We start from the raw sequence: 10,767 nt of genomic DNA on the forward strand, positions 1-10,767 counted from the left end.
ATACTTTTATTTTTAGGATTATTTTAACATTTAAAAGCGAAAAGAATTTAATTTCAAATTTTCAAATGAGTATATTAATGTAAGAGTTTAATTTTACATATCATTATTATTCTCCCTTTTTCTAGGTTTTGAGGGGTCCGTTCTTTTTACAAGCATTTATTACATCCTCCCATTTCTCTGTATTAACACACGACTTAATACAGAAAGTTTAATTTTTACATGAATGTTTAAGAATATTAGTCTTACAAAAAATATATTATAAAATGTAAAGAGAGTAACACTTGAATGAAGTACATTAATATCATATTATTTGTTTACGTAAAGTAATATTTTTCTAAAAGTATAAAAAAATATTTTTTCTTTTGCAATAAAATTAATATCACAGTATGAAAGTTTAACAATCGTAAAAATAGAATTAAGGCGTAGAAAAATTTGAGAAACTTTGCACCATCAATACCAACAAATATAATATATATAAATGTATATTTTACATTTACAATTAGATCCAATACGAATAATTTTATGACATTTTTAATACGTTGTTCAATGTGTCAGTGCAGTCATTTTTTTGTCACGTTATTAGAAAAAAAAAAAAAAGAAAAATAGTAATAAAGTTTGCACGAACTTATTGGCCAACATAATACTGCGTAACTACGTTTGTTTGTATACATAGTATATATACATGTATATAAATATATATTTATATATATATATATATATATATATATATATATATATATATATATATATATATTGTCGTTGAAGGTCTTTCTATCTCTATCTCGATTTTCTTGGTTTCTCCCACTCTATACACAACTAACACTCTCAGTCAGTTGGTTGGAAGACGCGATTCGTTGAAGTAACATGCGGGAGGTGCGTGAACAGAGCGAGGTCAGAACACGCACGTGCACCTCGTGCGTGTCTATCCGTCTAGTAATAAGTATAGTTTGAGTATACGGTACAAGAAAGAACCAGTGGCGTAACAACTATAATTGATCGAACAGGAACACCCCCTTCCGCCTCTACCCCCTTTCGAGCATTTAACGATTTTACGCGAACTTTTTGTTGCTAATTTTTTTCTTTATTTATTCTCTTTTATTGCGTATTTACGAATGTGTATAAATTAATACTTGTTCTTTCATTTTTATTTGTTTATTTTTGCAACTTTATCTTTAATAATTTTTTTTTCTTTCTTTTTTTTTTTCATTGGTCGATTTAAAATGAATTTTGTAATGATAGTTTAATCTTATATTTTTGTATGTATTGTTTTAATTAATAGTTGAATTAATGGTACTAGAAAGACCAGGGGCGTAACACTGTAATCGATCGAACAGAAATTCCCCTTTCTCCTTTTGAACATTTAACGATTTTACACGGCCTTTTTTTTCTAATTTCCTTTTTATTATGTTTTGTTTCTTTTTTCTCTTTTATTACGTATTTACGAGTAAGTATAAATTAATACTTTGTTGATTCATTTTTTTTTGCTCTTTTTTTTCTTTTTCGCTGGTCAATTTAAAGTGAATTTTATAATGGTTTAATCTTATATTTTTTTTATATACATTGTTTCAGTTAATAGTCGAATTACTGAAAATTTATGAACACTTGTCTCTATTATTTAATGTAAGTCAGATTGATTGGTTAATTTAATCGTACATGTTATTGAAAAGGAATTAAATTTTTATTACAATTTTTCTCATTTGTTTTTATATAATGTTAAATTGACAAAAATATTATTTAAAAAATGTGTATCATAATATTATAAGTATTTTTATTATAAAAAAGAAAAATATTGGATACTCGCTTTGTTTTAAGATGTAATTTTTAATTGTCTTAATAATTATTTGAATACTGTCCTTATAGATTAATTAAAATACTTACTACATTGAATAGGCGTATTTATATGTACTTAATAAAAAATAAAATAAAATAAATATCTATCTTTAAATATTGATATATATAATTTTGTTATTTATACTTGAGTAAATTGATAAGTTTGTCAACAATTTTCTTTCGGTCAATTCCTATTTTAGTTAAAAAAAAAAAAGGAAAAAAAAATTAGAAGGTTTTGTTAATTTAAGAATAAAAAATTTGTCAACCCATCCTAGTATAATTTATACTATATATGTATAATAATAAATAAATCAAATTTTGAATTTGATTAGTTGAAATTAAATAAAATATTAAATACGTGAGAATAATATAGAAACATAAACTTACATTTAATTGAGTACTGCGATGTACTACGATAGAATGAATAAATCAAATTTTCAATTTGATTAGTTGAAATTAAATAAAATGTTAAATACGTGAGAATAATAAAGAAACATTAACAAACTTAGATTTAATTGAGCACGTAGAGGTATTAGAATAAAATTCTACTTTGTAGTAATTAGAATGTGATTTCTTGTTGAAACAAATTTTCAACAACTTTAAATATTTTAACCTTTTCCATTATAATGATACTACTTTAACTACGTTACGTTAGAAGTCGTCTAACGGATGTCTTTACAACGATCTTCCCACAACGCACATAAAATCCGTCACGTTTAATTAATTCCGAGGTCGATATATCCTAGACACGAAATTTGTACCATCACGATTTAACGTTCCGTTATTTACATTCTCACTTTACGCCTATGCGATAAAGTATTAGGAATCGGCCTTCCACACGTATAATCGTGTGCAAATACAAACACTTACACACTCGTTAGAAAACTCGGGTTATCGGCCGTTCCTTTTTATCGTTTATTTATTTTATTTTTTTTTTCTGTGTTGTCCCGATAAAATTTCTAAACGTAAAATGTGATCTCCTTTTCATGATAGTCAAACTTATTGTAAAGAAATAGTTTTCTTTTTTTTTTTCTATCTGACATCTCAATCAATTTTTAAATTAATACAAAAATTTAATCTACGTTGTACAGAAGGTATATATTTTTTTTTGTTACTGAAATTTGTTTATTATTTAAATAAATTTATTAATGATCTTCCAAAAAAAAATTTTTTTTCTGAAAAAGAAATTATATTTAATATACAAACTTTTATATGATATTATTTATAATGATATAAAAAGATAGAAAAATAATATTTGTAATCAAATTTTGAAGATGTTATTTTTGATCATGACATAAACACTCGACGCTAAAATTAATTTTATAATAGGAGGATTTGATTAAATTTCACTTTTTATTTTTATTTTTTGTTGCGTTGTGTTATCTTTTTCTATCTTATTTTCCGTATGATGCATACGTAAAGAAAGACTTCCTTGACACTCGATACTATGAAACATAATATTCTTTGTAATCATTTTAAAAGAGATAAGAAGAGACAGCGAGGAGTCTTGTCCGACGATGTTTGACATGATAAGAACGACAACTATTCGTCATGTTCTTATATGATGACCTTAAGAAATTGAGAAACATTTGAAAATACTCTTCGAATATTACGTTGTGATTAACAGGTACGGCTTGTTCATAGACACTTTGGAGAATACACATCAATTTCTTTTTATTTATAAATACTTTTAAAAATTTTTGTTTGTATTATCAAATCTCATCGTTAAAAAATTTTATACGATTTTTTTATTTTATTCAAAAAAAAAATAATAAAAATTTATCCTACATGACTCCCAATTTTATTCTAAATAAGAATACATTTATTATGTTTGTTAAGTATTATGATATTAATTAATTGTATCATTAATAATTTTATATAATTTTTCTATTTAATATGATTTTGTTATTTTCTATAAAAAAATAATAAAAATTTATCCTGCAGTACCCTCAATTTTTCCTTTCATTTATAAATATGTCTACTATTTTTGTTATATTTAGTTGCAATATTTATATTTTATAGTTAACAAATTCAATACAATTTTCTCATTTTGCAAAAAATAAATGATAATAATAAAAATCCATCTTCCAGCACCTATTACTTTTATCTAAATAAAATATAAGTATATTTATTATTATTTTTATGCTTATCTAAGTATAATTAGTAATAATTAATGTTATCGTTAACAATTTCCAATGATTCTTTTATTTTATATAACAAACATACAAAAATTATTTTGAAACAATTAGGATTGCTAATGTTGTTCGTAGTAAATACTATTGTTAACATAGTGTCATATTGCTATATGGGCAAGCATGGATGCGTCAGAGTGAGGTGCACTAACGTCATTCGGTGCAGTATGTTGCGCAATGCTACTATTTTTTTTTTTTTTTATTTGCAGATTTATATGCAGGAAGAAAAGATAAGACATAAAAATTAAATACAACATTTTTTTTGCAATATTTTACTATCTATCGATCACGTATTTAAAAGCAAATTTTTATTACAAAGGAATATTTAGACTCGTTTAAAAGATCGATCATTTGAGTTGATTCTTTTATAAATATAAATATATAATAATATAAACAATAATAATTCTTCAAATAAATTCATTCGAAAAAAAAAAATTAACGGTAATTGGACGAATTGTAAAGATAGAAAATTAAATACAAAATTTTGATAAACACTCATTGATTCATTGGTTTTTTTTATTGATCTCGTTTTATAATGAAAATAGTAAAAAGCACAAGATTTATTCTATAGAAAAATAAATTCGTTCGAGAATGCGTTACTATTAATCAACTCTTTATAAGATTACGAACTCAAAGAACTTATCTTATATAAAAAACTAAAAAATTAAAAAGAAAAATGAACGTCACATCCATTTAAAAAAAGTTCATGCTACTTTGCAAACAATAGTATAAAAAATATCATAGTATTATGTAAATTTCAAATTCCGATCATTAATCCAACTCATGTGACTTCATTTCTGTGAAATTGTTTATTAGAATTTAATGATTTTATATAAGCATTTGTACATGTATTCTTTTTACAATATCATGTAATTCAATATTCAATACAATCTCTCATTAGTTTTAATCAGATTATTCACATATTACATACGTTTGATTCATTAATTTTGATACTTAATGGTAATTATTTATTTGAATTTATACATAAGAGTTTTTTAAATCATTTAATCGTAGTAAAACAATAAAATATGTGAAATAATCAAAATTATTATCAACATTTGACCTTCCTACTGTAATTTAATTTTTGGAAAAGCAAATCTGGCTAAACCTCAAAGTAACATCGAAAATAATTATGATGATTCTTCCTAAATTTCTTTAAGCTTATATCAATTGTGTCTCGTATAATAATGCATATTAATAAGAACGAGGGTTTTTAAGTATTATTACGTATAGTAAAAATAGTGAAAACTATTAAAATTCTAGTCTCTTGGATCGTAACAAATCGTAAGTTCTTACCTTTTTTTAGGTTAGGTAGGACACCAAAAAACACCAGCGTAAAAGTTTGCAAAAATAACATCAAAAACAATTGTGTTTGAGTATTGTTAAGTATAATGAGAATAGCAAAATCTATTAAAATTCTAGTCTCTTGAATCATCCCTAGTAGCACAAAATATTGAAAAATATTGAATAAATGTGTATTTAATATTAAAAAGAGATTCATAATGTCTTTTTATTATTAAATACATATGTATTCAATATTTTTCAATATTTTGTGCTACTAGGGGTGACACATCGTAAGTTCTATGGTAAGTTTTTAGGTTAAGTACAACACCAGAAAATATCAACGTGTCAATTTGCAGAAATAACATCTACAACAATTGTGTTAATTCCTCCTCATTTTCTTTTAATCTTACATCAATCGCATCTAGTATAATAATGTATTGTAATAAACACGAAGGTTTGAGTATTGTTGCGCATAGTGAAAATAGGTTAGAATTAGGTCGATTTAGCTGCGGAACGATTTTATTCATCTGATATAATTTACTAAAGTATATCAATTGTTGTGAATGTGTTTTTTTAACGGTAGGATGGTTTTTGATTTTTTATCTTGTCTTGATTCTAATTTAGGAGTGCTTTATTGCAGTGGTGAAGGTCAAAGAAGCAAAGAAGTTTGTTAAATGCCGAAAAGGATTCCATTAAATTTTGATTCAAGAGGACAACTATATACTATAAATTATTTTTTCACAAATCTTATTGATTACCCATTAATCAATGATTTGTGGTCTTAAAAAACTTTTTTTTTACTTTTTATTATATTGTTTCTTATGTTCATGGGAGTCTTACCTTAGCTGTAATTTGTTCCTGAAAAGAGATGATGAACCATTTTATTTCCTTGTTATGGCGTTTCGTACTTGTGTTTGCTAAAAATTGGGATCCTTTGAATATTAGAATTTGCTATTTCTGTTTAATTAATAGATCATCGCATTATTCTTATTATATTAAATTAAAAGTCGAGTTTTTGTATTTGTTGAAATATAATAATAAAAACTTGGTCACATTGTTTCACATTTTTTATTTAAAAAATTGTTTAAATTGTGTTAACCTCTATGGCTTGCTGTAACTTGCATACAAGGGTGCATTTTAATACCCAAACATGTAGAGTTTTTAATCACAATAATCATGTATTTTTGAATTTTTTAGTGCATCTTTAAATATATTTATTATTTTTAATATCAGCATCTTTTTATTTAGAAGAATTAAGTTTACTCTGATTATTCTAATTATATTGATCATTTAACAAAAATTCAGTTAAAAGAATTTTAAGAATAGGTAAAAATAAAATTATTTATTGAAAACTCGAACGAAGAATTGGCATAAAAAAATGTGAAGTTAAAAGACAAAGTATCCTTACCTTTTTTTATTCAGAAAGAAAAATATATTTTTTCGATTAACCTACAAAATTAATTTTTGTTTAAAGATTATCCACATTAGGAATATCAATCATTGTTTCTAATTTGTGTCTCATAGTAGTTGTGGATAGTGTTGATTTTTGTGTTTAAATGCATGAATATATATTTATGTGTGAACACATATTTCGAATTAATTTAATACGACACTTATACATTTATTTCTAGGATATTTTTATTTAAGTATCGTTGGTAGCTGCTAATTTTTATTGATTCTTATTTAATTTTAAATCTTTTAGATTTTTTCTATTCACAGGTAGTAGTGTTGTTAATAGCATCTGAAGAGGATAAGTCGTAGATAGAATTATATATTAGATGATAAGATGATAAGATGATAAGATAGGTTATCGGTGTATGATGATATGATAATAAGATGAGTAATTGAATAAAAATTTTTTTAACTATTTTACGGAAGATGAAAATGTAAATTTAATGTAATTTTAAATATGATTAAATTATAATAAATATTGTAATATTTTAATATCACGAGAAATTAAAATATTTTTATTTTGTTGTAAATAATATAATGATTATTTTTTATAACATTATATAAATTCTTGTTATTTTTAAAATAATACTCAAAGAAAGTAAGTGTACATCAATGTGTGTTAATGTCAATCAAAATGTTTATATCATTGCATTTGTCATGATGAATGAAAATGAAATGATTATGAATTTGTTAGAAAAATAAACTTACAATTAGATGTAGAATTCAAATCAAATAGTAAATATGACGCTTTATAAATTGAACAAAAATTTTGATTAATTGATTGATTGAACAAAAAAAGTTTATTTGAATTATTGAATATACTTGATTAAAATGATTTCTTAATACGTTCCGTGCCACGTGTACCATCGGTGGTACACTTACCATTAGACATATTTATTTAATGTACTAAAAATATATGTTTATAACAAATTTGATTGTATACAAAAATATTCCTATTAAAATATTATAAACATAATATAAAAAAAGCACATAAGTTTGTTTAATTGTTATATTTAAAATAATTAATAATTACAATTAATGATTGATTTTGTTAAAGCCAATTTTAAATGGCTTGTATGACATGTCAGGTAAAAAAGGCTTGACACGAAATGTGTTAAGTAATTAAAAATAAAACAAAATTGTACAATTTAATCAGATAATTAATAATATTCTTTCATAGAACAATAATAAAGAAGAATATATTTATATTTCTAGATTAATTTTTTAATTATATCAAATTTTATCAGACAATAAATATAATTTTATTTTAATAAATTTTGTTATTTTTTTTTTTATTCAAACACGTATAAATCGTATTTGTAAATGAATATTTGCAAAATTGCAGAATCCCGTAAGATTTTCAGTCACGAGCCGTCACTGATGTATATATATATATAATCATACTATCACTCATGGTTGTATTCTGTTATCAATCAAGATGAACTTTACGTTATATGATAAAATTAAACAAGTGCAAAAAATAGGGGGTGGGGAATAAAAAAAATCAAAAAAAAGAAAAAGCAATGAAGAGATAACGTATGTGGTATATTAATCTACGTATAGTTCTTGAGTGAGAAATCATATCACTTAAGTTTACATTAGATTTCGTATAAGAGAAATAGAATGCTTAGAGAAGAGTTTAGTATAGTATACATACATTCTATATATTCATGGTTATATATGAGTGTATATTTTTGGATCGAAAGACCAATCTGAGAATAGAGCAAACTTACTGCGTATACGAAAGACCAGAAAACTTTCATCTTCTATATTCTATGATATTATATTTATCATTTGTAAATTATAGCAATCGCAGCTGTAGCAATCACTTCCTTCTTTTCTTTCGCTTAAAATATTATCAGATTTGATTTTCTTTTTTTTTCAATTCATTTGTTCTTTTTTTTTTTTAGTTTAGTTTTTAATCGGTTTTAATGTAGAATAATATTGAAAAAATATATTTTAATATTGTACATATCTATATGATACTAAAAAGTAATAAAATAGAACAAAAGAAATTTTAATAGTTGAGATCAAGGTATTTAAAAATGATAGATAATGTAAGAATTGTGTATAAAGAAAAATAAATCAAATATTTTTTTGAATTTTTATACTTTTTGATAAACAGAAGTCATTATACAAGATATTTATTGAAATTTAAAAACACTAGAAATTCAAATATTTATTAATGACATATAAATTGATAATTATTTAAATGAAAAGCAAAATTAAAATTAAAAAACCAAATGTTTTCTTAAAACTCTCGTATCTTTATACAAAAGTAATTGTACACGAAATTAATGTAAATGAAAAAAAAAACGGACGAATTTTGGTATTTATAAACGAAAGATAACGTGATAATTTTTAATGAATAAAAAGAAAAAAATTAAATTAAATTTTTTTTCTGATAATTTTTATACCTTCTGAAAAAAAAAAAAACCAAAACAAAACAAAGATAATTATATCAGATATTTATTTAAATGACGATTACTGGGTGGTATTCATGTATTTGTAAATCACAGATAACAGGGGAAAAAAGTTGTATTAAAAACAAAGAATAAAAGAAATAAAAGGTTAAAAAAAGATTTTGAGTGGGTTAACAATGATTAACTGATAATAAATCATAAGATCACTGATAACATGTGCAGATGTTGAATCACGTGTTTAATCGTCTTTTTTTTTCCTTTGATCATTCCTTTGAAAAAAAAAAAATAGATAACAAAGTTCTTGGTTATAATAATTTGTACCTTTGCCAATAACGAATCAATGTGAGCCCACGATTGTCGACTATAGAAAATTAGAATAAAAATATTTTATACTTTCGTTACATACGTCATATTGCATTATCACACGCCAACTAACACTCAATTGCGATAAAACGATAATACTTTCTGAAGTTTTTCATGATTGTTGTTTTTTATTGTTTTTCCATTATTTTTCTTTTTCTTATGTTTTTTTTTTCGTTTATTCAAAAGTTACTTATTTCAACAACAAAAAATCTTCATGGATGATTTTAAATTCGTCGGTAATAAAATGTTTGGTGTTTGATTGCAAATGTACACGTGCGCGAATAAACGTGCGAGAGAATGTAAAAAGAAAAAAAAAAGAATTAAAAGGATCCAAAAAAAAAAAAAAAGAAACAGGTGATCAAACCGATCGAAAATATGTTGTTTTTATGTTATTAACAAAAATTCACATATACACATATTATCGACATTAATTTTGAATAAAATATTGGACACCAATTATAAGAGACGATATTTATAAACTTAACATCTTTTTTCTTTCATTATTCGATCGTAAAAAATTTATTTCAATCGATCTTATTAAAGTGTGAATTTTATCACAAAAAAAAAAAAGAAAAATAATTCACCTTATCTTTCGACACACGCGAAATAACAGATTATTCGAAATAGTCTAATCTTTGTTTAGAAATAAGGCGTAGAATTCGAAGAAATCGATCGTTTATAGAATAAAGAAGAAATTGTTTTCTTTTTTTTATTTATGTTCTCTTCTCTGGTAACTCATATTTTATTCATGCTTACTGGAAATGTTTTTTCTTCTTTCTTTCTTCTTATTATATAAATAAATAAATAAATACTTCCTTTATTAAACGGCAAGTTTCTTGTTTTACTAATTTTCATAATTACGTGTTAATTATTATTGTTGTACGTTTGTACACAGACCAAAAAAAAAAACAAAAAAACAAAAAATAAAAGAAAATAAGAGAAATTAAAGCAAAAATTGTTTTTATTTATTCTAATTGAAATGTAACGCGTACGTGAGTGAGTGCATGCATTTATGCGCTCGTGCGCACGTACGTTGATCGTACGCGCATCTAATCAAAGTTGTCGCAATTAAATTGATCGTACATTTCATCATGCGAAACTTAAGACTTTATCGTTGGCGACCTTGATTTTTATTTTTTATTTCCTTTCGTCTTTTTTAATCGTACACGGATCAATGAGCGAACGCAACGAGATCATTTCATGATACAAGTTTTATTCAATCA

The sequence above is a fragment of the Polistes dominula genome, unplaced genomic scaffold (genome assembly GCF_049000335.1).
Source record: "Polistes dominula isolate Pdom_NZ unplaced genomic scaffold, Pdom_raw_medaka contig_21, whole genome shotgun sequence".
NCBI lineage: Eukaryota > Metazoa > Arthropoda > Insecta > Hymenoptera > Vespidae > Polistes > Polistes dominula.